This window comes from Mustela erminea, chromosome X, assembly GCF_009829155.1.
Source record: "Mustela erminea isolate mMusErm1 chromosome X, mMusErm1.Pri, whole genome shotgun sequence".
NCBI classification, from domain to species: domain Eukaryota; kingdom Metazoa; phylum Chordata; class Mammalia; order Carnivora; family Mustelidae; genus Mustela; species Mustela erminea.
In genome coordinates this window covers 110,205,245-110,223,418 of record NC_045635.1, presented here as the reverse complement: position 1 = coordinate 110,223,418, position 18,174 = coordinate 110,205,245, and the positions used below count along the sequence as shown (strand labels likewise).

The window sequence follows — 18,174 nt, the reverse complement described above, 5'->3', positions numbered from 1 at the left end:
TGACCTGAGCGGAAGGCAGATGTTTAACAGCTAAGCCACCAAAGCCCCCCTAAAACAATAGTTTCTTAAAGAAATATACATTTATTTCTTATTATTCATGTTGTACTCTCTATCTGTTCTAAAATTGTTGCATTACACCAGTGAAGTGGCAACTGTTCTTCGTGACAACGACATGGTTTCCTTATGGGGTAAGTGGGCTTCTGTTGGGTGGGCTTAGATCACATTGCTCTGTCTCTTATGATACTACTTCAAAGGAAAAATGTGATACCCTACTGAAAACATGGTATACATTTTCCCCAGAACCTCTGAAGTGATTCTAATGCAGATGGTTCACACAGAACACACTATGACAGGTTTAAAGGACCAGTTATTCTAAGTCTATCAGAGCATAAATAACAGTTTTAAAAGTCGTTCAACCAAACTCAATGAGAATTTTAAATCACGACATAAAGTGCTTCCCCCAAAATGCTAACAGCTTAACCAATAGTAAAATAAATCTTGAACCCCCACAAGCACATCACCATACCCCAAGAAGCGAGAGTCTGTAGGGCACTACATTGCAAACTACAACACCCACAATACCCTCCCTCATCTGAACTCAGTGTTGATCCAACTGGTGGTAGGAATTGTGGGTATTCAGAAAGAAGGGCCTCAACTCCATCTCCCATAATCCTTTGTCCTCACTTGAGTCTCTCCGCCAATGCCGACACTAGACCCCCCCCAGGAAGCACAGCCTCCAGCGGCCTAAAACTACATTTCCCATGAGGACAAGGGACTGGGCCTCAGGCTTCCCTGGTGACCAGTAACCAATAGGAGAGGCTGAAGCCGCCGAGTTGTGGGTGAGAATCTGGCCCTGGGCCTGAGCGTCCGGCCTAAGCCGGCTAGCACAAGGCGGGGAGTTGGGAAGACCGTGGCTTGACGCGAGGCGCCGCGAGGGCGCCGTACTCTCAGAAGCTGTCACGCCGGCCCGATTTTCCACGGCTGTATAAGAAGTAGCCCTTCGGTAGCCGGGGAGCTGGAGGTCAGAGAGGCAGAAAGCCCGAGTGGCTATGGCTGGGGACTGTGGGACCGAGGGGGGCGAGGGAGGAGGGTGCTTCCGGGCCGCTGTCTTCAGCGTTTAACTCCGCCCAACTCCGCCTCTGCCGGGGAGGGGGTGTCGGGACTGGGAGTCAGGGGTGGGTTTTTGAGTTTTTCCACGGCAGTTTCCTTGAGTTTTGAGCCTCGGGAGCGCGCCCTCTTTACTTCTTTTCCTACTTCGCCCGCTTGCTTTTTCTCCTTACAACGCTATCGTCTGTCCCCGCTGCCGTCCGGTGCCACCTCAGAAATCTGAAGTTAGGGTTCTCTACCGGGATCTTCTTAGGCGACGTCTGGACTCTTTTTACTACCGGGAGGAGTTTCCTCTCTTCCCTCAGTTTACATTTCAGATTTGGGCACACACCATTCCCAATGCACACACTCCCCGATGTTTCCTCTGGGGGCGTGGGAATTCTCGCCACGCCTAGAGAGTGACTTTTTGCCAAATTTTCACTTTTTGCTTCCTTGCTGGTGAGATGAAGATCGTCGCCCTCTCTTTATTGGCCCTTCCAGCCACCTGGCCCTTCCCTGACCAGATCTTTGGAGTGGAAAGGGTTTCTCGTCAGTTTCTAGAAGGGGTGGGGAGTAGTAATAGAAGAAATTTCGCTTTTGAGGAACATGTGGTTAAGGTTCAGTGCAGTGCTTTGGTGAGAGGCAAAGGCAAGTTAGACCTCTTTTAAAAACCGAGCGCTTTTGGGTTTTCCAGTACGGACTCATACAGCACTGATACTGACAATGATTTAGGGGGCATACTGACTGCGGAATAAATTAGACGGCGAAACAGACCGTATCAATTATTTTACTATTACAAAAACGTGCAAAAAATTTGTAATACTGATGGAGTTGGGAGTTGACATTGTCCTCTGTCTTCCAGACCAGTCCTGGTAGGTTTTGTGGAGGAGGTGATTTTTAAATTTCAGCTCCAAAGGTGTAAAGAGGATTTGAAATGGGCAAAGAGGAGAGAGAAAATGCTTTCTGGTACCGGAACTGGTATCTGAGAAGGGTAGATTAAAGAGAGAGCACTTTTGTGAAGGGCGGGCATGGGTATGCCTGACTGGAATAAAAGGTGTCATCAAGGAGAGATTGTGAAAGAAATAGTGTTGGAAAGCCTGGGGTCATAATAACAGGATACTTTAAAGCATCCACATAGTTTGGATATTATTCTATATCAAGCAAAACTAAAGACAAAAAATTAAGATTGGGTGATTTTTGTGTGTGTTTTTCTTTTCATCCTAGGGGAACCTGATTTGAGATCATTTCTTGGAGAACACAAAGAAGTGTGGTGGTATGTTCCAGGTGTGAGTTTAATTTAAATCCAAGAAAAACTTTGTCTTATACATGTTTTATTAGTGGCTATTCTTAGCTACACCCTACAGCTGTCATTTTAAAACCTGGTGCTGTAAATTTATTGTTTTAAGAAGTATGTTTGCTGTCCTTATACGTCATGTTATCTGAATTGTCATTTCACTGGGCAATAATAATCACTATTTATTGAGCCCATGTGATGTTCAGGCACTATCATAAGCACTTTGTTGCATTATCTTAAGAGTTTTACGAAGTAGGTACTATTTTTCCCAGTTTTCTAGAAGAGAAAGCTAAAAGGCAGAGAAGTGAAACAATTTACCCAAAGTCATATGGCTTGTAAGGAGTTGATTTGGGGTTTGGGTGTATAGATGGCTGGCTTGAAAGCCCATGCTCTCTCTGCCATGGTTTACTAGTCTCACTGTTCACTTTTGTTCTTGACTTTCCATTTGTGGTAAGGAAAGATTATTGTGTTGATCACCCTGGCAGAAACCCAAATGATTCACTTTTAGTTTCTATGTCAGTATGTGTGTGCTGTAAAGTAACTGCCAAAACCGAATTAGCTTAACTGCTATTGCAGCCGTAGCTAATTGTGTCTGCCAAAACTATAGTCAGTATGGCTATTTCTGAATCAGATAAATTCTCTTTAAAAGACATGTCTTACATGTAAGCTATTTGGACCTGAACAGTACTTTAGGCTTTATTATAGCTTTTGTTTTAAGTGACCTCCTATGTCACTAGGTCTCCTTTGTGACCTTTGCTCACATGCAGTGCTCAGGATGCAACAGAGTATGAGATGTGAGCTCTCCCTAGGTCTATCTGGGGAGGTGTATGACCGTAATTCTGAGATAATGTGTAGTATAACAGAGATAGGGACAAAGTGCTATTGGAAGGGTAAAGGAAGGAGTGTCTAACTGTCAGGGAGAAGTCTTCTGTAAAGAGGTGACCTGACAGGTCTTGAAGGATAATGAGTTTTCCAGGCAGAGAGCAGCAGAGAGGAGGCATTCCAGATTAGAAAGAACAGTCTGTGAAAGATATGTGGCTATAGAAGAGCAAAGCATGTCCATTCAATATTTAGGAATTCGGCATGGCTAGGGTATAGATTGTTTGGGGAAAGGAAGGTTTGTAATGGAAAAATAGGTTGGGGCTCATTTGTGAAGTACCCTGAATGCAGTGCTAAGAAATTTGGATGTGCTCAGGGTGCCTGGGTGGCTGAGTCGGATAAGCATCCGAGTCTTAAGCTCAGCTAAGGTCTTGATCTCAGGGTTGTGAGTTCAAGTCCTGCTTTGGGCTCCATGCTGGGCATGGAGCCTACTTAATAATAATAATAATAATAATAATAATAATAATAATAATACTTTTTTTAAAAAAAGAAAGAAATTTGGATGTGCTCCCATAGACCATTGTTTTTTAAACTGTAGGATATCTGCCAGTGGTGGTTATGTTGTACTTCCACAAGCATTTTAAGTTTTAGTAATTATATATTCTGATGTGTCTCATAAAAGGTAAAACTGAATTATATCATCAAACCTAAGGTTATGGAGGAAATGGCTTAGTAAAAATAAAAAGTAAACAAGTTTTATGTTTATTTAAAGACAGATGTTAAGTAAATAATAGTACACGTGGTGTGTGAATATGATAGTACTTAAATAAAATTTGGGAATTAATGATTGTAGGCAATAAAAAACATTAAAATATTTTAGGAGAGGAGCACCATAATGAGATTTTTACTTTAGAATGCACTGGAGGGGGAGCCTGACCAGTTAGGAAGCTAGAGATGTTGAGGACCCAAGGGAGCTGCATATGAGAGGAGGGAACAGATATAAGAGACATTTAGAAGGTAAAATTAGTAGGACTTGGTAGAAGTGATTATTATATTCTGTCAGTGTCATCAGACTTATTTTTGAAAGTCTCTGTGTCACTTGTCTGTTATCCTTTATATTCTAAGATGTGCATGTTATTGCCTAACTCAGTCCATGGACATGATATACATGAAGGTAACACTGGAGGCTGTTTTCACGAATGGGTTTGGATTACACACAGGCAGCTTCACTGCCTTATTGAGTGCCCTTAACAGCAGTGGCACAAATATTCAAGGCACTGGTAAGGAGTATGAGTATGATCTGTGACCCTTAGTCATCTGAGGAACTCCTCCCTCAAGTCTCAGTTCAAATATCAACACCTCTTTTTTAAAAAAAAAATTTACTTATTTTTAAATTTCTTTTCAGTGTTCCAGAATTCATTGTTTATGCACCACACCCAGTGCTACATGCAAAACGTGCCCTCCATAATACCCGCCACCAGGATCAACACCTCTGAAGCCTTTCCTGCAACTCTCCCTGCCCCCACACTACGCACAGACACATGCAGGCATACATGAAACAATGTTAGGCTCCTGGCCTCCATGGAACCCTGCACTTACCTCTGTCTTAGGCTGCACCACATTATAGTGTGTCAGTCTGTGGATGTGTCTGGCTCTCCCCTAGACTGTGAGCTCCTTGAGGGCAGACGCCAGGTCTCTTTTATCTCCATACCCGGAGAATCCAGAACAGCTCTTAGCACTTGGTAGATAAATATAAAATGGTTATTGGATGAAAGAGATGGATACACATAGTCATATGAATGTAATTCAGAACTTTGGTACCATAGTGCCAAATGTTGCGAGAAGATGAGCTGTTTGCTACATTAGCTGCTTTTGCTGAATAAAGCAGTAAATTAAAGTGTCCTGAATGCATAACTTCGCTAGAGGTTTCTTTCTTTCTCATTTTTTCATTTTCCTTCACTCTTCTGTGGTCCCCTTAACTTTTTCATTCTCCTCAATTATCGACCCAGCCACCTGTTCCTTCGGCCTGCTCATTGCTTTGCTCCACTTGACAGGGTTCACATTGTCCCCGGCCCAATAGTCTGCCAAGGAGCCATTCCTCCTCCACCCACCAAATGCAGTTGACTCCATCCTTGAAATCACTCTCAGATGGGGCTCCCACTCGTAGATGCTACTACTGGGACTGTAATTTGATACAACCCTTCTGGAGAGAAATTACCAGTATGTATCAAAAATCTTAAAATTGGGCATAGCTTTCTATCTACCACTTCAGTGTCTAGGGCTCTATGCTGAGGACGTAAATGTGATATTTCCAAAATTTTAGCTCTCAGGATAAATATCCCAGGAAAAGGAGAAAAACATAGCATTTTAAATGTCCCCAATACTAGAGATTTGGATTGAATCAATTATGCTGTATCTATAGACTAGATTACTGTACTAAGTAGCCATGTAAGTTGATGTTGCTAAAAAAATATTTAATGATGTTGAAAATTGTTTATGATATATTAAGAGAAAATTCAGGTTATGAAGCTGATAAATTCCAGTTTAAACACACACATACACATGCACGTGGCGCCACACACACACACACACACCCCTATGCATGCATACATCGGAAATTATTATCCTGTAATGTTAACACACAAAAATGCAATAGTGGTTTGCTGTAAATGGTAAGGTATCATGAGTTCTGGTTTTAACCTTTTACATAATTTTCCTTTCTAATAATCTATAATAGTGTATTTGTTACTTTTTTAAAGTTATTAAAAATGTCTTTCCCGTGTCTACCCCTATTGTCATTGCCTTAGTTTGGGGCACCCCCCCCCCCATATACCCTGCAACACACACACACACACACACACACACACACACACAACTTTTAGCTTGGATTACTACTGTCTCCAACCTGCTTCCCTTCCAATCTGTTTTCCACCAGTGCTGACAGAATGATTTTTCTAAATCGCAAATCTGAAGCTATCCAGTTCTATATAAAATAGTTCAGAGACTGCCCATTGTCCTCAAGATAGAATCCAAACTTCTTAGATTGGCTTTTAAAACTTCTGAAAATCAGCTCTCTGCTTTTCTCCCCAGTGTCACTTTTTCCTCCTGTGATTTACTTTTTCTTGGTGTCTTAGGCCAGTGCCTGACATTTAATAGGAGTTTAGTTAATGCTAGCCAAATGTTGATGTGGACTGTATGGGTTAACTCTTGTGCACCAGGATTTCATTCCCTCCTCAGTAAACATATTAAATACATGCAATAGTTATCCCTACTTTACAGATGAGGAGAATTAATTTATATACGTAAAGTGGGAAGAAAAATCATCATCATAAAGAACATTTTTTAAAGGAAAAAAAATCGAAACTTCTTTCTGTAACACAGTTCTCTTCATTTTCCTGCAGCCTCGGCCAATTATAGTCAGTATACGCTCAGACTTTGTACATTTCCTTGGGCAAGTTCTATGTGACCACAGCTTAACAAGAATGTTCCAGACTGACATGATCTCACCATGTCACAGTTCACATTGCCCTATTGTACAGAAATCTTTCCTTTGTGTACATAACACTTCATGCAGGAGACACAGAAGAGCTCCAATTGCTTTGTTTTTCTTTCTGTTTTGAAATTCTATGTCTTTTGGGATGGGGATGTCAGCAGAGAGCTACGGAAAACTGTGATAGAATTGAATGTACAAGAAACAATGTGTCTCATGGGAGCCAATGTCATTGGTTAATTTATTTTTTTTAAATGTCACGTAGATGTATTTTCCAGCAATCTCTCCCCAGGGAAGACCTTGGTTGAATTCAACTGTTAATCCTATTTACAGAATGCAGCCCATGCGTGCACTATATTCCTGCATTGTTAAGTGGTCTTAGACATATGTAGTGGATTACCGTAACGACATACAATCAGGTGAATATGGGATATCTGATTTTCTCAACAAAATGTATCAGTGTTCGTATTGTCAATCAGGATCCTGCAGCATGGTCTTTCCTTCATTTGCCTTACAAATAAAATCCATTGTGCAGAAATGGATGCTTTTAAGGGATAGAAGTCCTAAGCATGAATTGTCTGGATAAAATGATATTGCTTTATAAGGAATTATTGCTTTTAAATAATCCAAGAGAAAGAATCTATAATTCTCTTGTTCCATGATCAGATAAGTTGAATACAGAAATTACAGATAGAGGTTCAATTCATTTAATGGATTATTGTGGGCTTATTATGTGCAAAGCACTCTGTTAGACACTGCACTAGATACTTATAAATACCCTCTTTCGATGCCTTCCAGACAGAGAGGCAGAGACAGAGGTTGACCTAATGTACACACAAGAATGAGTGTGCAAGAGCAAATGACAGAGAAGATTTTAACAAGCAGGTCCATGATACAAATGAAAATCTCTCCAGCTGAAAACTGGGATATGCGCCAGTAGGGACTTATATTTTTCCCCCCTTCTTTCCTCTCTGGGATATATAGGCAAAAATGAGCTACCACATAGCTGATAAGCAAATGATCGACTTCTCTGTTTACAAACAGTTTGAGAGAAGGAACAGTGACTGTGTACGGCCAGCCCTGCACAAGCCTGCTAGTGAGGTGAGAGTTATGACTATGTCAGCTTTTCCAGGGTTTCTCTCTGCTGCAGAGATTTGGCAGACACCTCAGACAAATTTTATGTCTCTTAAATCTTCTGCAAGCTAGGCTTGGCTTATAGATTTATGTGTACAAAAAAAGCGAAATGTTTACCAGTTTGACATTTTTGAAGATCAAAACAGACTCAGTTTTTTTTTTTTTTAAATTCAGCATACACCTCAGTTTAGTTTACAGAAGGGGCTAATTGCTTTTGCTGTTTGTTTAAAACAGCTGAAATGTTTACTTTCCAGAAGTGGCAACAGATCATATGTCTAAAGATTTATATTCCAGGCCTCAATGTTGCTTCCTCTTTTTCTTGCCTACGAGCGTCAAGTTTTGCTAAAGTCTTCATTTTCTTTCTTTCTTTCTTTCTCTCTCTCTTTCTTTCTTCTTCTTTTTTTTTTTTTTTGCCTGTACTGATACACGGTATAAACCAATGCAGGACGGGAGGTGCTGTGAAATATATAGGCGATGTAGAAGAAAAATAAAAGGTCATTTTTATTAGTTCTGCCCTGCCCCACTTTTTGGCTCTCAGTTTTTCAGTGGTCCTGTCCCAGCAAAAGGTTGTCCCTTGGTGTAATAATGACAGGTGAGAATGGGAACTGGAGAACTCTCAGTGACTACCCGTTAACAAGTCTGGTCCATATGTATCTGTAGGCAGAGCACAAATGGAGTTTTGGCTGTAATTCAGAAGACTCAAGCACTGTGTGGAGAATGTTATGTAAACAACTTTACTTCATTCAGTGCTGAACTGTGAAAGATAACGATGGGGAAATCCCTAGTAAGGGCCCTTCTTGGCCACTCCAGCTGTTCTTCTTTTTAGCCAGTAACAGCGGCCAGTAAGAGCTTCCTGGGGTAGAAACTGTGCCACAGTAAGACCCCATAATATGTCCTCCCACCATTTCTCCTTCCGTCAAGTCCTCAAACATACTTCACTAGGATTACTTTGGTCACATAATATTCTAATTTTTACCTTTGGAGAGATGCTGAGTTTGAGTTCAAGGAGCACTTGATATCCAAGCTCATTTATTCAATAGACATTTGAGCACATATACAGGACCAGACCCTATGGTAAGCACTAGGAAGAGTGATCATTTAGAAGTAGTCCCTGCCTGCCCTTACAGAACTCACAGTTAAGTGGAGGGGGTGGAGATAAACGCCCAAACTAATAATTACATTACAGTAGGAAAGATACATTACTTCAGAGAAGGAGGTAATATACACGGTGCCCTGGAAACATGATGAAGGGAATAATTGCTAGAGGTGGGTAACATAGACCAGAGTCTAAATCACAACGATGAGTCGAAATTGCCTAGAATCCGGGTGGAAAGAGAGGTAGGTAGGGGGAGCACCAACGCATGCAAAGTAGTCACATGTCAGAATGGATAGTTTCGAAAAAGCTAAGATCTTGTGTGTGATTCACTGGGAGTTGGGTGGGGGACAGGACAATCTGAAAGGTACCTTGTGGCCAGTTGGTGAAGGAAGTCGGCTTGCTAAGGAGCTGGGCAGGGGTGATCCAGTACAGGGTGTTAAATGTGGGAGTGACATGATTGGATTAGAGGATGGGCTGGGGTGGGGTGGGAAACCAAGATAGAAAACATCCACCTTTTTGTTCGGAAGTCTTGAGAGGTAGTCACTTGCAGTATATTTAACAGTGTCATCTGCACTAGGTTTTCTTTCAATATCCAAAAATCCCTTTGAACAGTTGTTTCCTTCTACACATAGGACATACCTTCCTGTACTTCTTCACATGTTGCTTAGCTGAATATTCATTTTTCCACCTCAAATCAATGATCTCCGTAGTAATTGGGGCTTGATTACCATGAAGGAAATCAGAGATTCAGAGCTTAGCAACTTGCTTTAAAAAACTGTATGAGGCTTATTTATTGCTTACTAAGTCAGCAGGGCTGAGGTGAGTGCTGGGCAACTCCCCTTGGGGGTTGGGGGAAGGAAAGGGACAGAGGCTGGAAAGATGACAGAGAGTGTCTGTTTTAAAAATGGGCAGCATTTGGAAAGTTGAAAAACCTTAAAGGCCACATCCAGATATGGGAAGTAGATAGAAGGGCCAGAAGTATATGAATATAAAACAAATACATGTTGAGGGTACCTGTGCTTCAGCAGACTATACTATCTAAGCTGTCAGTTTAGAACATATTCTTTCCCCGACTCCGATATGGTAAATGGCTTGCCATTATCCATAGGATGAAGTCCAAACTCCTTCGCATGGCCTTTCTGCCATCTGGCTCCAACCTACCTTTCCAATCTTCATACTTCTTTCTTACAGAATTTTTCTCCTCCAGCCAGTTACCCTTTCAGACACTGCTTTGTTATGGCCTCACCTGCATTGTGAGCCCTCTCAGGGCAGGGACTGTGCTTATTGTGTTTTTGCATCCTCTACAGTGCCTAGCATGGTGTCTTGCATATAGTAGGCACCCAAGGTATATCTATGGGTTGATTATTGGCCCCCCATTCTTTCCAGTTTCTCCACTACTATTGACCCAATATCCTCTCTACTAAAAATGGCAACTCAGACATTAGGTAAAAGGGGTCAGCATTCCACAAATTATCTTTTAACCTTCTATTTTGAAATCATTTTAAATAAAATTTTCAAAAATAATACAGGACTGTCATGCCATTCACTCAGATTCACCAGTTTTTAACATTTTGTCCTATTTTGGTTTATGCTGCCTTTTTAAAAAAAATTAAAAATATATTTATTGGCGGGGAGGGGCAAAGGGAGAGGGAGAGAAAATTTCAAGCAGACTCGTTGCTGTGCATGGAGCCCAAGGCAGGGCTGTATCCCAAGACCTTGAGATTATGACCTGAGCCAAGATCAAGAGTCAGCCCCTCAACCAACTGAGCCACACCGGTGCCCATATGCTTCTTTATATAAATGTGATATTTTGTTCTGAAACATTTGAAATTGAGAAAGCTATACTCCTTATCCCTCTTCTTTATTCTCAACCCTTTATGGTGAAAAAATTTAATATACAGAGACCATTAATGAATTGTACAGTAAGTACCCCTATATCCACCACTTAGATTCTATAACTAACACATTGCTCTATTTGCTTTATCACCTATCCATCCATTTATACATCTTTTTATGATTTCAAATTAAGTTGTAGACAACCATACTTTTTTTCTAAATTCTTCAATATGTATATCACTGACTGGATGAACAAACTACTTTGTGCTCTGAAATCAACCAGATCATTTTGTTATATCTGCATTTACGATATTGCCAAAACACCAGTCTACCTGTGTATCTTTGATCTATTAGACCATGGAACACATGTCTCTTCAATTAACTTTTGGATGTCCCTCCACTTCACCTAGTGCAGTGCCAGGCACATTCCATAAATACCACTTAATGTTGATGTACAGAGACAGAGCTACGGCCAAGGAAGGAATGATAATAAAACTAGAATAAACCGAGAGAAGAGAGGAGTATATGAGAAATGGGCCAAAAGTGAATGGGTGAGAGAGAAGGTAGGGCTTGAAGAATTGAGGGGAGAAAAGGGTTAGCCCACCTGGTACTACCAGTAGTACTTCTTGCTGCTACTTTCCAACCCTCTCTTTAGAAGGATAGGTTCCAGGAAATGAGGGACAATTGCTGCTCAGCAGACCGCATGACAAGTCTTCTTGCTACTACTTAGGCACTGCCAATTAGTATATTCATGTTGTCTCATGAATATGCTAATCTACAAGATGCAGCTTAGTTTTAGAGGGTACGGGTGGGCCACTGAAAACTTCTTTCATGCTAAGTCTGTTCTACAGGCCAGGGAGCACTTGAGTTCAATGAATCTTGGTTTTCTTTTTCTTTACAACTTTTCCTTTCTTGTTCTGTTATGAGTTCTTATGAGTATAAGGATAGATCTAATATGCATTTATTGAACAATTTTGAGCCAACCACTGTGCTAGCTGCTATCACATCATTAATGTTTCTCAACAACCCAATCAGGTAGATACTTCTTCTTTTCCCATTTGTCAGGTGAAAAAACTCGAGAGGCAGCATGATTAAGTACTTTGTCCATAAGCCAGAACTTGAGCAACTGAGGTTTGTTTTACTTTTAAAGCCCAGTGGTCTTAACCACATTGTCTGATGAAATTAAAAAAAAAAATTGCCAACCCAGTGCACGTGCAGGGAAGTTTGTTTTCACTGTATTGACTCAGCGTGTGATTTATTCCCTAAGCAAGTCCATCTGAATCACTGAATTCAGAAGGAATTCAGTTATTCAGACTTTAATCATTAGAATGTTAGTATAGTAATGGATTCAGATTGCTTGAATTCAAATCCCATTTTTATCACTTATCAGTTGAGTGAGTGTAAGCAAATCACTTAACATCAGTAAGCCTCAGTTTCCTTACCTTAAAATGAAGATAATGTTTAGCATATAGCTGTGTTGTGAGGTCTAATTTAAGAAATAATGTAAAGTACTATGACTTGTCTGGCATCCAGTAGGTGCTCAGGAATTTCTAGATTACTTTCTTTCTTCCCCTTTTCCCATTTTGGGCCAGACAACTCACCTATAGCTTTCATTTGAAGAAAACAAACTGCTCCTGGGACATTTTTTGAAAAGAAACATTCTGAAGAGGAATATTAGGTTTACTGTTTCCAAGGCTAAGCAAACAGTTGTTTAACTCTTCTGTGAGCGTATTTCAAAGTAAGCTAGAAACAGAAACCATGAGGAGAGATAGAGGGGTCCAACTCCCTCCTTCCTGGAAATTAGGGCCAAATTGTGACAGTTGTTTTCTATTTTGTCACTAGAGTAAATTTCACAATCGGCATAGACTATCGACCTGGAATATTGGTAACCACAGCCCCAGCCATTCCAAAGTAAGCAAGCTGAGACCAAAATCATGTATAAGTGACTTGACCAAAGTCAAACGGTGGAAAAATTTGGAGAACCCAGTTCTCCCAGCTTCTTATCCAGTGTTGATTTTATGGTTCCTCTGTGGGTTCGTAGGCAGGTGAAACCAAGTTTTGATGTGTGTGCTCTTTGCAGGAATTTGGACTGATTGGACTCTCGGGGTTTGTTACAAGTTTGATTGATTCAGGGAACAGGAGGGTTTTTTTTCTGGTTCAAGTCAGCTTACTGGTTGCTGCTTTCAGACTGTTAGCATTACTATTTCATTTGGGGTTTAGCAAATTGGTGTTGTTTCTCCCTGTTTTAAGCTCATGGTTTGATTCAAGTTCTTGGTTCTTTGAAATCTTCCACTGGTATTTTTGTTTTTGGGAGAAATATTCATAAACTAAGGTGGTTAACGGTGGGAACTCATTTGAAAAGGTGGGTCAGGCTAATTGATGGCTGCTGTGAGGCAGCTTGGGTGGATTAGGGAACCATTAGTGCTTGCATTCTGGAGCTTGAAATCAAGATAATGGAAACATTGCAAAGGTTCTTGGTGCATATGTTTGTGTGTTTGTTTTTATCAGGATGCTCTGATGCTTTCATTCCCATTCTTGCTAATCTGGATTGAAACTGCTGCCTCCTACTTCATTGCCTTTTGATAGATGCTGTCAGTAATGTTCTTGATGTTATCCTCATCTTTTCACTGTGAGAAAGAAGCGAACAAAAAACTATCTTCCTTGTACTTTTACCCTTTACTTTGAATCACCCTACTAAGGAACTTGGGGAATATGAATTTCAAGCTTAAATGTGTGGAAGAGTTCAGTTGCAGTGCCCAAAGGCAGAACAGCCTGATTCTGAAATACAGCCTTTGTTCCTTTTTTACCAGTGTGGTTTAAAAAAATCTCAGGCAGCCTCCTTTGCCAAACCTGAAATTTGGCTGACCCTTTTGTTAGTGGTCAGCCATGCCACAGGTAGGGCTGTGGTGGGCTGGGGGTGGGGGTTGCAGTTCTGAAACCTCTGGAGAACTGTATCCTGCCTGCCTGACTTTCCACATGCCGGATGAAAGTGAGTTCTGGTGCTAGGGCTGTCAGTGGTTTTTTCAAGCTGTTGACTGTTTACCTAAGCATTTGGAAGGCTAGGATAGCAGCTGTGGTGGTAAAAAAAAGGCTATTTCCAATACCTCAACAGGCAGGCACTTTCTAGGAGGTGAGGTTTTGGATGATTCCAGCTAGTATGTTTCTGCTTAGAAAAAAAAAAAAAAAAAGCTCTCACTTTGGATTCATTTGCTCTCCTTCCCTCCTCTCTCTTGCCCTGCTTTTTCTCTCCTCCCCTCCCAGCCCCCTCCTTTCCTTCCCCCTTTTATAAAAAATCTTTTTCTTTTTTTTAAGATTTTATTTATTTGACGGAGAGAGAGGAATCACAAGTAGGCAGAGAGGCAGGCAGAGAGAGAGAGAGGAGGAAGCAGGCTTCCCGCGGAGCAGAGAGCCCGATGCGGGGCTCGATCCCAGGACACTGGGATCATGACTTGAGCCGAAGGCAGAGGCTTTAACCCACTGAGCCACCCAGGCGCCCCAATCCTTCCCCCTTTTAATAGTTCACTCCTTCTTAGCTACCAGTCACCCAACTCTTTGTGATTCATATTATCCATTTTCCCTATTGACTTAACATAGATTTTGGGTACATACTTTACTGGCATTTTCAGTATTGGCAATGGCATTCAAAGGGGGCAATTAGAGAAAGTTTTCTTTCTTCTCTCAGGAAGTGGACTCAGAGCACTTGTTTAAGGACACAGGTGGCATTAGAGGGGGCCAAGGAGAGCTGACATCTGATATTTTTGCTATAGCTCTCACTTTTTTTTTGGCTGCTTCAGATTTAGCCCATGTGGACAGACACACACTTGGGTAACCACCATACAGATGGAAATCAGGACATGTGGGATTTGGCTGAACCATAGCTCCCCAAATGTTGCCTGGATCATTTAGTGCCCCAGGTGTGGCCACCCAGGACTTCATGTGCTAAAATTGTGTTCCAGCTTAAGCCAGCTGGTCACTGTATATATAGTATCAAGGCAGCTTGGAGCCTCATAAAACATGACTTTGGATTTTTACCTTGTGGATTTAGACTTTGCTGATCAACCTGAATCGCTCCACACACACTGGGCAGTAAGGATATACCAGGTTAATAGGAAGATTTAACAGAAGGTGGTGCTCATTGTCCTGTAGCTTGGATTCTAGATGGGACATAATGTTAGACCATGCGAAAACAAATGAACTGACTTTCCAGAAAGGAAAGACGGAATTAGAGCGCTTCCGTTTCTTTAATAAACTTCGATGTATTATGTATCAGATTTAAAATGTTTTCCTTTAAAACAGTTTCCCCTCTGTGGCACTTAAAGAGAACAGTGCTTCCTTCCAACTTTAAAACTGAAAGAATTGAGAATTCTTTTTATGAAATTATATTGGCTCTTTTGATTTTTCTTATGTGATAGAGGTGCCTGACTTCAACCGTTTGGGCAGACTTTGTTTCAGAGTGTAACAGTAATAATTCCATACAATTGTATAGTCTTTTAAAATTTACAAAAAGGTTTTTATATCTATTATCTCATTAGCTCTTCATAGGAGTCCTGTGAAGCAGTCAGGATAAGTACTATTGTGTAAAATTTATAAACAAGGGAACTTAAGCTCAGAGAAGTTAAATGACTTGTCCAAGGTAACACAGCTAGAAAGTTGTAGAACTGGAGCCTGAATTCAGGTTCCCTGATACCCAGCCCCAATAGTCCTTCAATTGAGTCATGTTTCCTTTCTAAGCGACTGCCTCCTTTTTGTTTCTACTCGTGATTTATCTTCAAATTGGTTTAAAAAGTGTGCTTCAGTTTAGCAGATGAGTAAAACTGAAGCACTTGCAGGCAAAGTGCCTTCTTAAGGTCATCTGTGGAGAGAGGCTTGCATATAGCTTTTAGCTTTTCATCTTGACTTTAACCGAACTGTGTTTAGGTATACATAGGTTGTTTTCCAGTGTTAAATAGATGCACAAAAGTTGTGTGATCTTAGTGTTTATAGGTGTGAAAGCTGCACCTGGGGAATGGAACTAGGGATGAAAAGTTGACTTAAAATAATTAGCTTCTTGCCTTTTTGTTAAGAGTTGTCTGATTCGATATAATTTAATTTCTTCATACTTCCTTTGCTTCCAGCCTTTTAAATACAATTCTTTAGGGGAAATTAGCAAATATTCATTTTGAATGTTGATTTCTCAGGAACAGGAGTAGCTAGAGGAAGGAGAAAACAGAGGGGTGACTTTTTATGCTCTATAAGACTAGGGAAACATTATTTCGTTTGGAGCTATGAGCTAAGATTTCTTCTAAGGCATGCAAATCGTAAAGTTCTGATTTGTCAACTGCATGCTGTTTCTTTAGGCACTGATGTATGAAATCCCGAACGAATTCTCCGATGAACATACTGCTAATTGCTTCTCCACCTGCTCTCCAACCTCCTCCTCCCCACCCCCTCCACTCCCAATTCAGCCTATAAGTGTCCGTCATTGGAGATGGATGGTGACACATGCAGTAATAGCAATTCATAAAAGCCAGTTCCAGCCCTTGTCTTCAAGGCTCCTGGATTTTCCACTGCCTGCTTTTGTGTAAGTGAAGTGGATGGAAGTGCTACTGGCATCAGAATCCACCTCCCTATGCTCCGTTGCTAGAGCTCAGTTGCTCGGCTGGAGCTGAGCTAAACAGAAGCATCGGATCTAAGCTGAATTATAACTGTTTTTTTTTTTTCCTTCAATAGGGGGGTGGGTTAGGGGTAGTGTGTAGTGAGGTTTGGGGTGCTTTGGCTTTTCTTTTTGTGGAGAGAAGAGGGTAAGGGGAGAATAACTCACATTAGGATACAACGTGAAACAGTTCCCTGAAGAGTGTCACGATGTTCCTGGTACAATATACAGGTATAGTATGTTTTATTTTATCTGAAATTTCCCTTTTGTTTCAAAGTGCATTCCTTTCTTATTTTGCCTCCAGTTCTACTGTACTGAAGGACAAATAAGGTTCTAATAAGCTAAACAAAATATCTGCATGAAACATGCCTGCCCCTTACTATAATGTTTATACCAGATTGCTATGTAAAATCTGGATTTTCTGTTAAATTGGTAGTCCTGATTCCTTAATTGTGCGTGCTTCTCTGCTGTATTCTTGTGTTGAATTTTTGAAGTCTTATGTCTGCAACTGGTAGTATGCGATATAGCCCAGAGTGTTTGCACAGAAGACACAGTGCTTTGGAAGCAAAAAGCAATTTTTAAACACTTAGTGTGTTGTGTTTCTCTTGAGTTTTTAACTCTCGTATTTGTTAATTGGTTGTCTAGATTTGGAATATAGTTAAGAGAAGGGAAACTTCAAATAGGAAGCATTCCAGGATACATTTAGTTTGGTAAATTTATTTTTATTTCGTTATTTAACTCAGATTGATGAACATGATCTATTATTGTTGTTTGTTCTCCTGGTAGGAAAAAAAAAAAACTCCTGGAAACAGCAAGGCTAAACATGCCAGTGGCAAATCATTTTGTATTGTAAAGTATCATTGGACCAGAAGTGTTCCCTAAGTATTCTCTTAAGCTTTCAGAAACATATTGGTCCATAATAATGAAGGAACTTGAAGACTTATCAGACATTGGTGAATGTTGTTTAAAAGACTTCTTATACAGCAATTAGAAAGGATTCTTCCAAACGAAGAAACCTTGAGAAAGTTTCAGTTTCCTACTGAACAGAACAGAAGCTGCGTTCCTACAACTATATGTTTTTATGAGTTTAAATAACATTTATTGTCAAGGACTCTCACCTCCATTCATGCTTTATTGTTCTCAAAATACTGTGCTCCTGTGCTTAAGAGGTAAAAGATCATGTTCTGTTTTGATGTGTGGTTTGACAGTTGATTTCGCTCCTCATTAATTGGACAGCATGCAGATGATGTGGAGAAGTGAGTGAGTGACAGTATTTCAAGGTTATGCTGCAGAGCATACAGTGAACCTTAGTGCCTGGACCAACAGCTGCTGAATTGAATTGTCTGCAATTAAAGCAACAGCAGGTTTGTGTAGTCTCCCTGCAGCCTGTTTATTTGAATTTATAACTTCAGTTTCTTCTTTGGGTAGCGGTTGGTTTGTTTCACGAAGTGTTGGAGAGTTGTGCTTTTTGGATGTTTTCTCCATATCCCGATGCATGCTTGACTACAGAAGAGCCATCTCTGTACATTTTTAATGTGAGAAGTTCTTGTGGTTTTTCTCTTTGGATTAAAAACAGACTATCTTGTTTTCTCTACTAAAAAAGCAAATAGATACATTTTCATGGAAAATACTGCTTGGTTCAATAAATAGAGGTTTCTCATGGACCTGTATTACTGGTTTAAATTGCTGGCAGTGAAAAATGTTGGACTTTGTTATGCTATTGGGTTACTATATCTGGGAAGAAGTTCTCTGTGCTAATAAAAGTGTTTATGTTAAAAAGATAGCCA

The 18,174-nt window shown here is 40.5% G+C and overlaps 1 protein-coding gene across 4 annotated transcripts in view; it reads left to right on the top strand.

Annotated features, from left to right (window-relative positions):
* The first annotated feature begins 845 nt into the window (after nt 1–845).
* ENOX2 (ecto-NOX disulfide-thiol exchanger 2) overlaps nt 846–18,174 on the top strand; it is a 265,301-nt gene continuing 247,972 nt past the window's right edge. The window contains exons 1-2 of one of the 4 annotated variants that reach the window (XM_032329524.1): nt 846–1,021; nt 2,311–2,359. The gene's annotated coding sequence lies outside the window, so the exon portion shown is untranslated. Of the gene's footprint in view, nt 1,022–1,502; nt 1,722–2,310; nt 2,371–18,174 lie in introns of those variants that run through there. The other 3 variants (XM_032329523.1, XM_032329527.1, XM_032329526.1) reach the window with 3 other exon arrangements.